Source organism: Odocoileus virginianus, chromosome 3 (genome assembly GCF_023699985.2).
Source record: "Odocoileus virginianus isolate 20LAN1187 ecotype Illinois chromosome 3, Ovbor_1.2, whole genome shotgun sequence".
Classification (NCBI taxonomy): Eukaryota; Metazoa; Chordata; class Mammalia; order Artiodactyla; family Cervidae; genus Odocoileus; species Odocoileus virginianus.
Window position 1 is genome coordinate 10970199 of NC_069676.1, and position 18140 is coordinate 10988338.

At 44.7% G+C, this 18140-nt stretch overlaps 1 long non-coding RNA gene across 2 annotated transcripts; it reads left to right on the forward strand.

Moving 5' to 3' along the window:
• The first annotated feature begins 6745 nt into the window (after positions 1–6745).
• On the forward strand, positions 6746–17559 carry LOC110147439 (uncharacterized). Of its 2 annotated transcripts, none has more exons than XR_002316847.2 (3): positions 6746–6789; positions 15953–16067; positions 17328–17559. It is a non-coding gene; the product is annotated as an uncharacterized lncRNA (long non-coding RNA). The 2 variants fall into 2 exon arrangements; XR_002316846.2 differs by having other exon boundaries at positions 6748–6789; positions 15937–16067.
• Positions 17560–18140: the final 581 nt, after the last annotated feature.

Consider the following 18140-nt stretch of genomic DNA (forward strand, 5'->3'; position numbering starts at 1 on the left):
TCCTAAAACACCCAAAATATTCACAGAGTGAGATACATGAGACTGAAACACTTGACATCTATCTATGTGTGTGTATGTGCTTAGTCACTCAATCATGTCCAATTCTTTGCAACCCCATGGACTGCAGCCCACAAGGCTCCTGTGTCCATGGGGATTCTCCAGGCAAGAACACTGGAGTGAGCTTCCATGCCCTTCTACTCCATTTATAAATGCTATGCAGCTTATGTATGATTCTAATGACTTCATCATGAGAAATCTATTCTCCACACTTCCTCAATAATGGAATAGCATCATGAAGAAATGAAATTATTTATACATCATTTCTGTGGTCACAGTATTGCTTATATCACAATCATGGCCAAGTCAGAGAATGGAGGGAAATGACAGAAATCCTTTACAAATGAAACAAATACAATTTTAGAAACACTGATTTCCTGTGAAAAAATTCTTTCATCTTCTTCCCTGTGATCTACAATTTACAGTACCACATGGGGTAGGTTATCAACACTGCATAGGGTTTCAATGAATAAAAACCCAGCAAAAAAACTGGAAAGCCTTACAAACCTAACTTACAAAAAAACTTACAACCTAACATCAGAGGCCAGGTGACCAGTATAACTCAAATTTGACCAATGCCCAGCTGTCCACACTGTCCCAAAGTCCTCCAAGTCTTCAGAAAAAAATCACCTGCAGCTGCATGAATATAAATATTCTTCTGAAGAAACACAACCTTTAAGTTGGTTGATAATAATCACAGAATCAGCTTTTCTCTTCTCTCTATGTAAAACTTGATGCAGATAGCAAGTGATTTCAACCTTAGACCTCAGAGATGAAGAATCACTAATGATATGTTAGACCACAAAATTTATTCTACCCAAGTGCCTCTGGGCACTTTGAGCCAAACTTTAAACACACAGTGCAATTACACACCAGAAAGACTCTTTGTCATCACACACTAACAATATACCCTGGACCTTACTGCCTTTAAGCACAGGTTAAGAGCTACAGCTACATCAACATCCATAATACTTTGAGGATCAATTTTCCTGTGATCATAAAATATGTGAGGGTATCACCATTGGCTTCCCCCCAAAGAACATAAAGCTTCTATCCTGCAACTTCAAGAACAAGTGTTTCGCCAGCAGCCACTATAAGCCCAGAGAGGCATAAATCTAGTCTGTGATTTGTGAATTTAAATGTTGTGATTCTCCATCTCACAAAAAGAGAATGAAAAACTTGAAATAAAGAAGTTATCCCACAACCATCAGGGCGTGACTCAAAGGTCAAGCTGGAGTCCTAATACTGGGAAGAGAAAAGACATTTTTAAAATATTCCTCAAATATTTTGCTCTAAAGCCCTGTAAGCCCAAAACACCTGTTTCACTAGAGTCTAATGCAAAGACTAAGAATATAAAAAAACACAGAACAAAACATTCATGAATGTGACATTACATGACATTTTTTTAATGGAATATTTCAGGTACAGCTAGTGAAAATAACTAAATGAAAAGGAGAGGCAGAAATCACAAGCACTGAGGTTTTCCTAACATTAATGACAGACAACACCTGTCCAAGGAGCTCAGTAAACAAAAAATCAAAACTCCTAAAATGGAGACCAATGCATGTTATAGTCAAAAAAAGAAAAAAACAAAGGCAAAGAGAATAAATTACAAAAAGCCAGAGGTAAACTTTTATGTACAGGAAAAGACTAGAATCAGATTCGACTTCTTTTCAGTACAAACATAAACTAAAACAAGAATCACATTGACTGAAATATTAATGATTTCATATTTTTAAAAATTGGTAGAATTTTGTTAGCAAGCACAATTAGGAAAAATTAAGAATACAAAGCCATTTTCAGAAAAAAATTGAGGGAATTAGTCGTTAATATAACAAGTTTGAAAGATACCTTTGAAAATTCATTAGAAATGGGGTGGTCAGCAGTTGACAATCCACCTGCCAATGCAGTGGACACGAGTTTGATCCCTGCTTTAGGAACATCCCACATGCAAAGTGGCAACTAAGCCAATGGGCCACAGGTACTGACTCCGATCTCTAGAGCCCTAGAGCCAGAACTACTGAGCCAGCATACTGCAACTACTGAAGCACCAGCCCATAGCGTTGATGCGCCACAAGAAAAGGCATCCCAGTGAGACAGCTGCTCACCGCAGCTAGAGACTGGCTCTCTCCTACTGCAACTAGAGAAAGCCTGAGTGCAGCAAGGAAGAGCCAGGACAGGCATAAAATAAATAAATCTTTAAGAAAAAATTCATTGGAAAGAATATAAATTACACAGGTGGATTGACTAAAAGCAGCATTCTTGTTGTTGTTCAGTTGCTCAGTCTTTTCTGACTCTTTGTGGCCCTGTGGACTAGAGCATGCCTGGTGCCTCTGTCCTTCACTATCTCCTAGAGTTTGCGCTGATTCAACGATAAACATGTAGTCATTATGACTACAAGGGAAGAAAGAAATGACTAATATAAGGAAGACACACAGGGGAAATGAAAATGTAAAGGACTTAGTAAAATCAGGCATCCATTTATCATCACAAACAAGAAATAGAGGCAACTTCTACTTCCTAAGAAAGAACATGTTCCTGAATTCTGTATGTAAATTCAAATAGTCATTCTGTGGCACATACCTATGTCTGTGAAACATTTAAGATACTCCAACAACAGATAACTCTTGGTTAAGGAGACATATTCAGAGTCTTCCCTGGTAGCCTAGTGCTTAAGAATCTGCCTTGCAATGCAAGGGATGCAGGTAAGAACCCTGCTCCAGGAATTAAAGTCCTGCATGTCCCGGGGCAATCAAGTCTGCCTGCTCCATAACAAGAGACGCTGAAGTGCCTGAACTACAGAAAAGTCATCAAGCTGCATCAAAGATCCAAAGCAGTCAATGTAAAGATGATGAAAATTATAATAATAATCTGGAAAATAAAAACTTGAAACTTCAACAACAACAGGGCAAGACTTATCCTAATATCGGAAGAAAATCAGTATCTTCCTAGAGAGCCACATTGATGTTGGCCAAAGGAAAGGAAAGGCAATTCAAATGAAAATAAACTTTTTTTAACAAATAGTGCAAGAATTAATAAATATTCACAAACACACAAATAAAATGAATGTTGACACAGGACTTACATATTTTACCAGAAAAACCCTCAAAACCATTACAGATCTAAATGTAAAGTACAAAAGTAATAAACTCTTGCAAAATTTCACAGAAAGAAATTAAGTCACCTTGGCTTTGATGATTAATTTTCAAACAACAAACACAAGGCCTATAAAAGAAAATAAGTATAATTTCACTTCATTAATAGAGAACGCCTCCTCTGAGAAAAAGAGTGTTAAGAGAATGATAAGCCAAGTCACAGGAGAAAAAATATTTGCAAATCACTTATGTGATAAATGGGGCTTCATGGTAGCTCAGCTGGTAAAGAGTCTGCCTGCAATGCAGGAGACCCTGGTTCAATTCCTGGGTCGAGAAGATTCCCTGGAGAAGGGATAGGCTACCCATTCCAGTATCCTTGCCTGGAGAATCCCCAAGGACAGAGGAGCCCGGTGGGCTGCAGTCCATGGGGTCACAAAGAGTCAGACACGACTGGGCAACTAAGCACAGCACCACACATGTGATAAATGACTAGTATTCAAAATAGCCCCACAACTATGAAAACTCAATAGTAAGAAGACAAAATAGTCCAATTAACAATGGGCAAATGATCTCAACAGTTGACCAAAAAGCATATACAGACGGGAAGTAGGAAATATGAAAACAAGCTGAACATCAAATGTCAATTGGAAACTGCAAATAAAACAATAAGCTGTCACTACACACTCATGACTATCAAGAAAAATACTCAGAATACCAATTAGATGTGAAGATCATCCTCATTCGCTGCTGTTGTTGTTCAGTCACTAGGTGGCGACTGTGAGCCCCACTCTCTGTATCCCCATGGACTATAATTAAATATTGCAGGCTCCATAGGGGAGCTCCAGGCAAGAATACTAGAGTGTTTTGCCATTTCCTTCTTTTTTTTTTTTTTTTTGCCATTTCCTTCTTAATGGAATCTTCCCAGAGCAGGGATCCAACTGGAGGCTCCTGAATTGACAAGGGGATTTACTGCTGAGCAAAATGGAATTTGATATCCCTATCAAGGAAGACAGGCAGCATTCTCTGAAAACAACATATACTGTTACTAAGTATCTTAAGACTCAGCTATACCACTCCTTGTTATTTGTTGAAATGAGGACAACTCTTGTATTCACACAAAAGTCATACACAAATAGTTGTATGGGGCCCAGGGAGCAGAAGTTAACAGGTAAGCAACAAATACTGCAAGAGTCAAATAATCAGTGATACATTCATACAATCAAATACTGTTCACTAATGAAAAGGAATGAAGTGTTAATATCAAACTATGAAAACACATGAAGGAAACGTATTAAAACTGTACTACTATCTGAAAGGAGCCAATCTGAAAAAGCTAGAAACAGTATGATTCGAAGTATATGAAGGCCTTCAAATACTTCCCCTCCACAGGGCCTAAGCCGGGCCCTTAGCCTGAAGACAATGAACCCAGGCTCTGCTCCCCACTACAGGTGCCCTACACCACCACTAAAATGTTAAATACACAAATCCTGTTTGACCAATTCAGCAAAAATACTCAAATCCAGTGTTTATGTGGAAATGAGAGAAGACATGCATAAGCCACGTCTACTACTTCACCCAGGAAACCACAAGTAACTCTTCCTTTCATAAAAATATATGTCAATCATTATTTTCAACACAAGTGATCCTACTCGAATACTTTTTGCTGCAACTGCAAATCCTGGAATGCCATTGGAAATCGACCAAAAGTAGAGCGCCCCTCGCCCCTATGATTTCACCATACTCACTCAGGGAATGAAAGAAAGTGAAACAAATGGAATGTAAGAATGGACTATTTCCCAACTGACATTCCCATCTTAAGTCTTCGGAAATATTATATACTGTTCGTTAAGCTCCATTAATTAAACTATATCTTACAGTATAGAAAAAAGAAATGAGTAGATCTTCTGAAGGGGACTCACAGGGTAGTTCATCAATAAGTTTCCAAAACAAAAATGAAAACCTTCATGAAAGTATTTCCTATGGAATATCTGTTCCCAGTAAAAAATCGGGCGAAGAATGGCTATCAGACAACCAACTTCCAGGCGGTTACTCTCGGCTTTCCGCTAAGGTAAAATACCTACGGATGTCTCCCCCGCACCCCAGAAAAATGCCATCCAAGGCTCTGAGCAAATAGGATAAAAAATTAAAATATTCCGTTTGTTTGAAATGCATCGCAGAGAGGAATAGTTGATCATTTCAATCGGAATCTTGGGAATGAGGGGAACGACCTGGAAGTTTAATGATTACTGCCAATAATAAAAAGGGCTTCCCTGATGGCTCACTGGCAAAAATACAGCCGGCCAACGCAGAAGACGCAGGTTCCATCATTGGCGCTAAAAAATCCCCTGGAGAAGTAAATGGCAACCCCCTTCAGTATTCTTGCCTGGAAAATTCCACGGACAGAGGAGCCAGGCGAACTACAGTAGTCCATAGGGTCCCAAAGCATCGGACACGATCGAGAAACTAAGGCCTGGGAGCCCTCAGACATCTAATCCTACGACCTGACCCTGGAGAATGAGTCGCGATTGTCCCCTGAAGACCATGCACGTGGTCAAGCACCATCTTGGGAAGAAGGGCTGCGCGCGCCGAAGTTCTGGCGCGCGGTGACCGGGCCAGACGCCCGGGTCCAGGCTGCTGGGCCATCCAACCCCGCTGCGAGCTGGAGGGGACTGAGGTCCGAGTGGCGCCCCAGACCCCGCGTATCTGGCAGACTCCGGCGGTGACCCAGAGGTGCCGGATCAAACCGTGGCCGGCTTCGGCCGGTAGCGACCAGTCCCACCTCGGTGTCGGTAACCCAGTCAGCGGACTCACCATTTCAAGTTGCTCGCAAGTTGCTCTGAGTCCCTCCTAAGAGCTCCAAAGACCTGCACAGATCGCAGGGCTTCTGAATGCTACTGAGACTAGACGGGTGAGACCGGAAAGACACCGGTCCTTCTCCGCAGTGGGAGAAAGGAAGCCCAGGCATTGGCGCAGAATTGCCCCGCCCACCTGCCGCATTGGCCTCCTGGTTGGACAGATTCCGATGTCCCGCCCCTTCCTCCTGAGTGACAACCTGTGGCAGGTGGGATTGGACGGCCACCCCCCCCTCCTCCCCGCCCCGGCCTGTTACTTGTGCTTGGATTAAGAATAGTCTTGGGGGTCTATGATTCCCGATTCCGTTTCAAGATGAAGCAAGTACAGATAAGATGGTGGCCCTGGCCAGTCCTCCCGGGAACAAAAGGGTCTCAGATCCTCCCGGGGTCAAGAGCTTGGCGTAAAATTGTGCGGCCAGGCATGGAACTGTGCTCCTTAAGAAAGGCAGACACTGAAATGTGAACTCACCGTCTCTAATAAAGGCGTCGCCTCCATTTTCATCTTTGGTCCTACAGAGGACTGAGCTTTCCACCCATCCCTGCCCCAGCCCCACTCATTCGGTCCTGAAGTTCAAGAATCCCTTGGCTCTGGTAGGAGGTCTGAATCACTCAGCCTTACCTGGGTGCCAGCACGAACCTCAGTCAAACCACAGCCTGTGAGGCGTCTTCATTAACTTCTCGGGTGTACGTTTTACACCGGAAGAAATTTTGACTAAGTTATTAATTTGTTAATTTTATTCCAGTGTAGCTGATCTACGGGTGTGCAAACCTCAGTAGAATAGCAGGTGAGTCAGTCACATATTTATATATGTTGTAGTTTGGTCATTAAGTCATATATGAAACTTTTGTGACCCTATGGCCTGTAGCCCACCAGCTCCTCTCTCCATGGGATTTCCCAGGCATAACTTAACTGTGATGATTATTGTATGTATCTATGAGTATATTAAAAGCTTAGTAATGATTAAATAATGGGTGCCTTCTACTGGTGATGGGGTAGGGGTGGACCAGAATACTCTCCAGGTATATTCCAATTGACAGTATCATTTCTTGTTTTTATTGTATTATGGGAAATAGGAATACAGTTACCTTACATATATTTAAATTGTTGACATCACAATATTTTGTTGGTACACAGGTGGTTTCAAAAATTAATCACTCATCTAAGAAATAATTGGGAAAATTTATTTGAGACAAATTTGAGGATTATAATCTGGGAAGAGCATCTCAGATAGCTCAGGGTAGGAGGAGTTGTGGGGGACAGCAGAAGCAATCCAGGCCTGGAAAAACTGTTCAAGAACCAGAAGTGCCTGGCAGGGATACATCCCAGGGCAGCCGCAGAAATGGCTCCATTGAGCAGCCATCCTCCTGCAGCTTGTCACTCAGGCACGAAGGGGTGGGGTACTGAAATCTACACAGCCAGGAGGCCAGGAAGGCACGTGGAAAGGTCCACTGGCCAGTTTCTAGTTGCCATCCTGTGTGGGTGGGTTTTGCTAACACTTGTGGATTCCCAGTAGTTCTTGAGGTATCCTCTGTGATTTGTGTTTGTCTTCAGAGTCTTTAGGAGGGACTCAGACCTCCTAAAGAATCTGTTCAGAAGGCCTTGCTACTTTGATTTCTAACCTGTAGATCTCATTCATTTCATTTTAACTCTTTAGAGTTTGAGATGCTAGCCCAATTTTTCATCCTAAGAAATAGCCAAACTTGGTCATGTTTTATAATACTTTTTTCATAATACTGGTTTGTTGTTGCTAGTATTTGTTGAGATTTTTTGAATCTATATTCAGAAAAGAAAAAGGTGTGTGTTTCTTTGGTTATGTTTTTTCCTGTTTTTTTCTTTTTTTGGAAGTTCTCATGTGTGTATAAGAGAAAAATGGGTGTCAAAAACTGAGTGTGGAGATTGTCTGCATTCTATTATTTACAATAGATTGTGAAAATCAGTAAATACATATGGCACCAAGGGGAGCAATCACAGAGTCCATTACTAACAATGACAAAATACTGTCTATAAACAAATACACTTGTTCTAGCCAAGGAATCAAGAAAGTCCAGCTCCCTCATTTAAAAAAAAAAAAGGTTTTGGCTGCACCTTGAAGCATGGCAATAGGTTTCCTTTGTGGCTCAGCTGGTAAAGAAATTGCCTGCAATGCAGGAGGCCTGGGTTCGATGCCTGGGTTGGAAAGATCCCATGGAGAAGGGAAAGGCTACACATTCCAGTATTCTTGCCTGGAGAATTACATGGACTGTATAGTCCCTGGGGTCACAAAGAGTCGGACATGAGTGATCGACTTTCACTTTCACACAGCATGGGGGATATTAGTTCCCAGACCAGGGATCCAACCTATGCCCCTTGCAGTGGAAGTCAGTGGAGTCTTAAGCACTTAACCAACAGTCAGTCAGTGTTACCCTCCTCCCTTCCCTGTACAAAGAGGCTGTATGAATGGTTGACAATTTCAATTGGAGAGGTGAAACTGACTTTGGCAAAGAGAAGAGTGCTCTAGAAATTTAAGAATTTATTGCCAGCCCTACAGAAAGCCCATCTAGGGTGGAAAAGGTCTTTGATTTGAGATTCCAAGTCCCAAACATTTGGAAACGGAGATTCCACCTGTCCTACCACCACCCAGAATCCTTCTCACTGACATCCATCTTGACTGACCAATGTGTACGCCACCAGGAAGGACCCTGAGTCAGAGTGACTGGCCAAAGACAACCCGGAAAGTAATCATAAAATCCGGGCCACGTGGCAGAGCAGTTCTCCTGGGTTCCCTTACCATAATGCTCTCTGCCTGGGCACAATTCATTTCCCAGTGTTAGACAAGAGCTCCCTTTCAGGACGCCCAGGGCAACAGCCCCGCTAACCTTGCGAATCTAAGGGACCGAGGTCCGATCAGCCCCACAGAGCCTCGCCCAGCCAGACTCTGGCGGTGATCAGGAGGAGACGGGGTCCAAACATGGTCGGTTCAGCCGGTCCCAAAAAGTCCCTCTGCCGTGGCCGCAGACGGATCAGCACACTCACCATGTCCAGGTTCCTTGGTTTGTCCGAGTCCCGCCTAAAGGACGCCAAAGACCAGTGCATATCAGGGAGCCAAACAAAGACTTTTAAAGTTACCAGGCAAGTGAACCACACAGGAAACAAGCGCAACCTTCTCCGCGGTTCAAGAAAGTGAAGTCTAGGTAAAATCGCGGCATCGCCCCGCCCACCTGCCGGGGTTGCCTCCTGGTTGGACGGAGCCTAATGCCCCGCCCCGCGGGACTGACCGACAACCTGCGGAAGGTGAGGTGGGACTTGTGCCCCCAAGCTAAGAGAAGTTTTTCCTGGTCTGGGACTGCCTCTGCTGTCTTCTCCAGGTCCTCCTGCACTGGCATTCCTGCTTCTTGTAAGGTTTAGCTCGAGACGAGGCAATGAAGAAAGGAAGAAGACCTCAACAGAGACAGGTTACCTTTATTCAGGCAAGGAGAGGCGACTGTCGGTCTAACGACCAGGCTGACCGCCTGAGGGATCAGGGAGGTTTCATATTTAAGAGGAGGTCTGCGGAAGCGATACGGGAAGATTTAGTCAGGCGGGGCGTTCTGGGTAATCTTTAGCTGAGAGGGCAGTTTGCGGTTGAACAAAGGTGGGGTCCCGGCAGGGGGTTGAAAGTCTCCGGCTGATGCAATCTGCCCGGAGTATGGGGGTGGGACTTTTATGCTCAGTTTTGTTTTCCCCGAAGTCAGGTGGTTCCGCACGGGCCTTTGAGATCATTATCTCCTTTTTCCAGGCCCGAGGACTCCTTCAATTCTGTTTCAAGATGGCACAAGTATAGATAGGAGGGTGATCCAGGTCAGTCCTGCTTGGAACTTGAGCCTCTTGGGTCCTCTAGGGGCAAAGGCTTGGTGTAAAACTGTGTGGCCAGGCATGGAACTGTGCTTCTTGTTAAGAAACGCGCAACTAATGGGTGAACTCACCATCTGTAATAAAGCGACTGGCTCCATTTTCATCTTTGGTCTTCGACAGCGCTAGCCTTCCACCCATCTCTCCCCTGTTGCCACTCAATGGATACTTAAGCTAAAGAATCCCAGAGCTCGTGGCTCTGGTAGGAAGTGAATCAGTCAGCTTAAGGCTTGCGAGGACAAGTTTCAATCAAGCCACAGGATGTGAGGAAGGTACATTAAGTGCTCAGGTGTACATTGAACACTGGAAGAAATTTTATTAATTTATAATTTTTATTGGAATATAGCTGATCCACAATGCTGTGCTAGCTTCAGTTGTCCAGCATGGTGAATCAGTCATGCATATACATATATCAGCTCTTCTTAGATTTTTCTCCCATATAGGCCACTACTGGAGTATAGAGTAGAGTTCCCTGGGCTACAAAGCAGGACCCCATCAGTCATCTATTCTATAGATAGTAGCATGTACACTTCCATCCCAGTGTCCCAATTTATCCCTCCTCCCTTATGCCTTGGTAATTACAAGTTTTCTCTGCACATCCCGACCCTACCTCTGTCCTGCAAACAAGTTGATCCACGTGTCCTGGTCTGTGCATGGGTTGGAAAAGAATTTCCAAACATGAGGCAGAATGACAGAAGAATAAAGTTTGTTAGAGTGGGAGACGCTGTTAGAAGAGCTGGCCGACTCAAGGGAGAGCTGAAGGCTTTTGGCCAATTTTTATAGCCCCAAGACAGAGAAAATTCCTACTGGAATGGGGGCATTAGGTGATTGGTTAGGTATATAGGTTATAGTATAACCTAAAATACTACTAAGGAGGAGTATTTTACATTATATGGGGTCAGGGAACTGGCTGGTTTATATCCAGAGGCTCATGGCAACAGTTGCTATGGGGCTTGGTCAGTTTCAGAGATTTTTATCCTGTGACCTTGGTATAGGGCTCTGCACCACCTGTAAGCGACATCCTGTCTCAAGGAAGAGCCTATTCAGACTCTATGCTAGGTCTGCTGCTTTTCTTTTTCATTGCTTTTGTTATTAGTTTTGCTCAGAGGCTCTGTGATGTCCAACTCTTTGAGACCCTGTGGGCTTTGGCCCACCAGGCACCTCTGTCCGTGGAATTTTCTAGGCAAGAATACCGAAGTGGGTTGTCGTTTTCTACTCCAGGGGATCTTCCTGATCCAGGGATCCAACTCACCCACATCTCTTGCCTCTCCTGCATTGGTACACGTGAAAGTAAAAGTCGCCCTGCTGCTGCTGCTAAGTCACTTCAGTCGTGTCCGACTCTGTGCAACCCCATAGACGGCAGCCCACCAGGCTCCCCCGTCCCTGGGATTCTCCAGGCAAGAACACTGGAGTGGGTTGCCATTTTCTTCCCCAATGCATGAAAGTGAAAAGTGAAAGTGAAGTCGCTCAGTCTTGTCCGACTCTTAGCGACCCCATGGATTGCAGCCCACCAGGCTCCTCCGTCCATGGGATTTTCCATGCAAGAGTAAAAGTCGCTCAGTCATGTCTGAATCTGCGAGTCCATGGAATTCTCCAGGCCAGAATACTGGAGTGTTTAACCTATCCCTTCTCCAGAGGATATTCCCAACCCAGCACTCGAACCGGGGTCTCCTGCATGGCAGGCGGATTCTTTACCAGCTTAGGCACGAGGGAAGCTCCAGCTACCACGGAAGCCCCAGGAAGCGAGCACAGGGAGCCGGGCGCGGGGCGCAGGGGCAACGAGCGGCAGCGGAAACCCAACGAGGTGAGGAAGCGGGACGGCGATCACCCTTGGGCTCCGGCCGCCCCGCCCCCGGCGAAAACGGTCTCCCGCCCATGCTCGGTCCACAGGAACGCAGAGCGCCTCGGCGGCGTGGAAGAACGATAAGGTGACCCCCGTGGCAGATCGGCCTACCAGGTGGGGCCGTGAGCGAGGCCTGGGAAAGTGACCCGGGGCCTCCGGAACGGCCGCAGCTTCCTCGCATCTTCCCGCCCAAGGGCCGGGGGGCGCAGGCACGGCCGCAGGCCGGGGACCAGACCCGCTGTCTGGCGAGCACACGCGGGCGGGGCGCGGCGTGGGCAGCGGCGCTCCTCCTCATCCGGCACGGAAGGACGTCGGCGGACAGACGGCGGCGACCGGCAACGGAGCGGGCCCGCGGCGGGCCCGCGGAGCGAGACGCACCTGGGCGCGGCCCCCGGGGATCAATAGACAGGACGCACGAGGCTGACGGACGGACGGACGGAGAGGGGCACCGACGGGGTGCGGCCACGTTAGGCCTACATTACGAAGACGCTGCGGCAGCAAAGAACCCATCGTGGAGGTGGGTGGCCGTGCTTCACCGCGAGGGTCGCCAGGGCCGTTCGAAAAGACCCGAAAGCAAGTCGGCCGCGGGGCACGCCGCGGGATCTCACCGCCAGAGGCCCCCAGCACAGGGGCGGTCCCGAGGCACCCAGGACGCGGAATGGCCTCCCAGGCTCCCGTGGGGCCACCCTCCCTGGGCTCGCGCCCACCACCGCTAACACCCAGAGCCACAGCCGGCCCTGGAGAACGCTGTCCCGCCCAGTACCGCGCCCCACGGCCCTCAGGCACTACTCCGCCCGGGACGCCACCCACATAAGATGAGGCAGGTTCGGTCCCAGACAGGGGAAGCGGGCGCGGGCGGTCACTGGTCCGGGACAGGGTAGTGGGTGCGGGGTCGGGGGGCGGAGGGGAGGCCAGCAGCGACGGGGAGGGGCGGCAACCACGCAGAGCGAGGGCCGAGGGACAGGGACCAGAAAGGCCGAGACACGGACGGGCCATCAGGAAAACAAGAGCAGGGTCCCGCCACACACCCGACTGCGGTCCGCTGACGCCTGGGACGCCCGACTCCCACAATCCAGCCCCGCCGCGCCGGGGAGACCCGCGTGCCACAGCTCTAACGCATGCTCCAGGAAGGTCCTGGTCACCCATGTCTTCCGTCCGTCTGTTGCAGGAAGGGGGACCCCTTCCAGGGCCCGAAACTGGGCTCTTGTCTGACACAGGGACATGAATTGTGTGAGGAGACACATGTGTTGACAAAGCAAGAGATTTTATTGGGAAAGGGCGCCAGGGGCGGGGAGTAGTACCGATAAGGGAACCCAGAACTGCTCTGCCACGTGGTTCGCAGTCCTGGCTTTTAAAAGCCAAGTAATGGGATTTAAAAGCCATAGTGATGGGATTAGTTGCCGGGTTGTCTTTAGCCAACCATTCTAACTCAAGTGTTCTTCCTGGTGGTGCTCACCTCCTTCAGCAAAGAGGGATGCCAGTGAGGGTTCTGGGAGGTGTTCAGACATGTGGTGTCTCTTTTTGATCCTTGGGGATCTCTTTCTGCTGGTGGTGGCTTATTAGATCTGAGTTCCTTACCAGGACCTCCTGTCATAAAACATCTGGTGGAAATGGTTACTATGGTGCCTGGCCAGGGTGGGCGGTTTCAGTCAGTGTGCTTCCCCAAACAACTCCCCTCTGGAGACTTCATACTCAAGATCTTTAAACTTAAGAGTTGAGGGTGATGACAGGCTCTCATTGGATGAATATTTGAAGCAGTTGATTTATTGTAGGAGATCCATACATTTTTTTCTATGTGACCTATAATGGATCATTCTTTCGTGATGCAGAGTCTCTTGCTGGGGTGTGTAAATAAATTGCCAATTCCTCTAACTGATAAGGAGAGGACATGGGTTAGAAATCCTCTGATTAACAAATTGAAGAATAAAACCCACAACATATCAATTGATGTAGGAAAAGATTTAGAAAAATTTCAGCATCTGGGTTCCCTGCTGGTCCAGTGGTTAAGAGTCCACCTTGCGATATAGGGCACACTGGTTTCATCCTTGATCCGGGAAGATCCCACATCCCACAGAACAACTAATAAGCCCATGTGCCAAAACTACTGAGCCTGCGCTTTAGACCCCTTAACAAGAAAACCCACCGCAATGAGAAGTCCATGCAAGGCAACTAGAGTAGCCCCCACTTCAGCAACTAAAGAAAGCCGAGTGTAGCAACAAAGACCCAGCACAGCCGAAATAACTAAAAATTATTAAAAAACATTTCCAACATTCATCTATGATAAAACCCCCCAAAAGTGTGCACTGGAAATATCAATGTGATGATAGCCATATATGACAAACCCACAGCTAATATATGCTCAGTCACTAAGTCGTGTCTGACTCTGACCCCATGGACTGTAGCCCGCCAGGGTCCTCTGTCTATGGGATTTCTCAGGCAAGAATGTTGAAGTGGGTTGTCATTTTCTTCTCCAGGGATTTTCTCAACTCAGGGATCAAACTTGAGTCTCCTGCATTCATAGGTGGATTCTTTACCATTTTGGCACTAGGGTTTCCTTTTACTCCCCTGGAACAAGGCAATTCCAGCCTCATATACGCCTTTACCTAAAGACACGGGTTCCAGGCAACATACATACCAGCTGAGGACCACTTTAACAAAAGGCCTAAGAAAAGACAAGAAATTTCCAAAACTTCCAACTGTATTATTTTTCATGGTGCTGAATCTTAGTTGCCTGTGCGTGGGCTTTCTCTAGCTTTGGTGAGTGGCTGCGCCACCAGGGAAGCCCCCAAGTACTGGGGACTTTACAAGACCAGAAGTATGGCTCCAATAAATAAATAAATAAATAAATAAATAAATAAATAAAATAATAATCCAAAGCCCACCAGACCTTTTACCACTACCAAAACTTCCCCTATTTTTCTAAAGAGGCTTGTTAAGTATTAAAGAGGAAACAGCCATCCTAGGAAGGACTTGCCTGTATGTTTGAGATGCAAATGTCCTAACTGGTCTTCTCCTGAATCCTTATCTCTGCCTTTGTTTTAAAATGAAAGTTGTAAAATGCAAATGAGATAAGAACTTTGGGTGAAGTTTAGTAATAATTATGTTTTGAAAAAAAATTACATTTTGGAGTCTCTCCAGATATTGAACAACTTGAAACTTAAAATTGTGCTAAAATTGGTGATGAAAAATTTGTGGAAAATACACCCAAATAAAGAGTTTTGTTAAAAAAAAAAAAAAAGAGTTCTGTACATGATCAGCCAGAATTGAGTACGTTTAAATAGGTTTAAGTGAGTAAAACGAATTTTTAAAAGGAAGGCAGTGCAAAACCTTAATTTGGCTTTTCTCTTTTATTTATTTTTTCATTTATTTTTATTAGTTGGAGGCTAATTACTTTACAATATTGTAATGGTTTTTGCCATACATTGACATGAATCAGCCATGGATTGAGAAGATTCTTAGTATGTTGAACTGCCTTTGGTAACAGATTTTAAATTTCTTTACCTTTTAATTTTGTGTATTTGCCTTTGAAACATTTTTTTTTTTTAAGATTTATTTATTTTTGGCTGTGCTGGGTCTTTGTTGCGGCACTCAAGCTTCTCGTTGTGGCAAGCAGGGGCTACTTTTTGTTGCGGTGTGTAGGCTTCTCACTGGTGTGACTTGTGTTGTTGCGGAGCACGGGTTCTAGGTATGCAGGCTTGAGTAGTTGTGACTTAGTAGTTGTGGTGCGTGGGCTTAGTTCCACTGTGACATGTGGGATCATCCTGGATCAGGGTTGTATTTCAAGGCAGATTCTTAACCACTGGACCAGCAGGGAAGCCCTGCCTTTGAAATCTTATTCTTACTTTGGCTAAGTGAATAACTTTTGTTTTATGGTGACCTGTGATCCTATTGTGTTTTAAAACCCTTTTGAATTTTTGAAATCAAATTATAATGAAGTTTCTTTGACCTCTGGCTAACTTGGGATACTTCAAAGGGCCCTTTAAAAAACTTAGACAGAGATACTAAACTAATAGGTTCATTTGGTATGTTAAATTACATGGGAAGTATTATCAAATGAGTAATAAATCTTCTTAGGTTATATTGTATGGTAAAAATGGATTATGTCCTAGTAAAATATCAGTCATAATTCTAGTTATTATCTGAAAGTATTGTATGTCACAGCAGTTAGAAAGTTACCTTGTCAGTTTTCTTTGTAATCAGATTTAAATGTGCCTTCTTAAGTCTTTTGTCATTATAGATAACTATGGTTTTCACTCTGATGCCTTTTCAAAAATGCCTCTTCAGGAAGACTTATAAAAAGGACTTTTGGATAAATACAAGTTTCTGATTTTCATACCATACTGCTAAACTGGGTAAGAAATCAAAGAATTCTAATGGGAAACCTGATGGCTTCATAAAGCTGTTAAACAAAAAGGATTAATTATATAGGGCTAAGTGAACTGGGAAATAATGTTATAATTTTTATGGTTTCTATCTAAAAAAATTACTGGCTTATATCTGTTACCCAGGGGTAAGGGAAATCTTCCCCGTAACCTAATTATGATTTAGAAATGTAGTAAATTAAACCTTTTTAAGAAGAATTGAAAGATGTACTTTTTTTATGTCTACCTGGTTGATTGTGCCAGTAACATATGCTTGTCTCAAAGATTAAGCTATGCATGTCTGGATGTGCACAGCTGGAACAGTGTAACTGTAGATAGCTCATTAAATCATTTATGGCCCCTTTGGCTGCTCAGTTATTGCAACTGGATTACAACTAGTTATACTGATCATTGTTTTCATTTAATGTTTATTTTCAAATCATGCTTTGTGTCTCCTTGTTGCAGTATGTCTTTTTCAGTGTTACTAGCTATATTACTTATATCTTAGCTAATTTCTAAGACTGTCTATTTTTTAAAATACTTACTCATTTGGCTGCTGTGGGTCTTAGTTGCGGCATGCAGGATCTTTTAGTTGTGGCTTCTGGGATCTATTTCTCCAACCAGGGATTGAACCCAGGCCCCCCTGCATTGAGAGCTCAAAGTCTTAGCCACTGGGCTACCTGGGAAGTCCCCATAAGACTTACAGCATTATGTAAGACATAAGTCTCTTACAGTACCTAGTACATAGCCTGGTCTCCAACAAAAAACTTACATGGGTAAACATCTTGAGGAAATACAAAGTAATTGCAATAGTATGACTCTAGGTATGGGAAGAGGCAACAAGGGAAAAATGTCTCCTGGACATTTTAGGCCCATGATCCAGAGAATCTTTAATTATTGATGGGAATCTAATACAAAATTTTTAACACCTGGAGTGGCACATCAAGCATTTTCAACCAACCTGGGATGAAACTCCCAGGGCCTTGGAAGAAAATTTGATTATGAAGTGTCTCCCAAATATTGGTCAAATTCCTGACCAAGAGCAGAGGATCTGAGAAATGCTGCTATATCAGTCATCAGTGATTGCAGCCCTTCGACACAAGTTGGTGAGCAATGAGGGAATTCGGGATATGGGACACAGGCCCCCAGATCAAGGAAATTATTTCAGGGAGCCCAAAAGGTTGCATCTTCCCATACATAGAAAAATCCTACATGCCTTAATTTGAAATTTAGGTTGTCAATATTTCTAAGTCTACAGGTATAAAGTAGACACTTTCCAAAGAAGAACAAGGAAGACAAATCTCAATATTTGGAATCCTGGCAGTGATGGCAGTCACTCCCAGATGATCCACGTGATGAAGCAGTTAGAATGATCACCACCTATTTCCCACAAGATTGTGTAATGGACATTGACTGGGGTCACTGACGGTCTGGCATCTTCTCAGTCTGCCAGTTTTCTGAATAAAGTCATTCCTTGCCTCAACACCTTGTCTCTTGCTTAATTGGTCTGTTATGCATCGAACAGAGTGAGCTTGGACTCAGTCACAGATCCAGTCTCTTAGAAAATTTCAGTTGTACAATACAATGTGAAATATCAGATTGAAACAGGAGGCCAGGGGGGAGGGGCACAACCTTTAAAGAATTGCATAGCCATGAATAGAACCAAGTAGGTCCAAGGTGGTAGAAGATTTGGCTTCTAGTGAAATTTGAGCCTCATTTTATGCTTATTATATTAGCATCTGAATGACACACTCACCAGCACCATGACACTTCCAAGACTGACCATAAAAGGTCAAAAAATTGGGTAATGGCCCAGTTTCTAGAACCTCCCTGCTCCAAATGAAAGAAGAATCAAACACTTCCACTCCCTATGAAATTACCCAGATGATATAAAGTAACCACTGCATACTTCTGGCCTGTTGCCCAACCCATATGCTCTGAGATTCCTTAGTTTAAGATACCTAATGAGTTTCTAAGGGGATGGTGTTGGGATGGGTGGAAAGCTCAGAACTTTCAAGGACCAAAGATGAAAGTGAAGCCAGTCCCTTTATTTATGTTTACAAG